Here is a 588-nt window from a genome sequence, read left to right as displayed (position 1 = left end):
GGTTTTCTCTTAATATCTCCTTAACGAAGCCCCATCCGACATTTTTGCAAAGGAAATTGTTGTTCAGAATCGTCTCAGCTACCCCCCATTTCTGACTCCTCCCCGACTTTTGGGACACCCTGTATAAGGTAGGTTTACAAGGACTTTCCGACAATCCCCGCTTTTTGCACACATAAAGAACATATCAATCACTACTTGTTCCCAAAAGGCCAGCGCTTCAGTTTAAAAAATGGCGGAGATACGAATTTTTGAAAAAACGCTGAATTTTCCGGTTTTCCAGATTTTTCTCCGTTCCTCATTATCCGATCGAGACGTTCGAGGTCTCATTCTGTAGGTATTTTCATCGCCTACATTTTATCTCCGTGGAGCATTGATAGTGCTGCATTAGTTTAAAATTTATAACCAAAATACGATAAAAATCACGATTTTTTACCATTAAATTGTAAATAACAAGAAAACGGAACAGAGTTGGGAGTGAAAAACATATACCTATTAATCTACGCATCCCCTTTTATGTAACTGCACAATCGGTTTGCTGTTACTATTTTTGTCATACAAAAATGCTCTACTGATTGGCCTAATCGCGAT

Source organism: Hylaeus volcanicus, chromosome 7 (genome assembly GCF_026283585.1).
Source record: "Hylaeus volcanicus isolate JK05 chromosome 7, UHH_iyHylVolc1.0_haploid, whole genome shotgun sequence".
Lineage (NCBI taxonomy): Eukaryota > Metazoa > Arthropoda > Insecta > Hymenoptera > Colletidae > Hylaeus > Hylaeus volcanicus.
The sequence above is the reverse complement of the archived record's forward strand: the minus strand, read 5'-3'. Positions refer to the sequence as shown.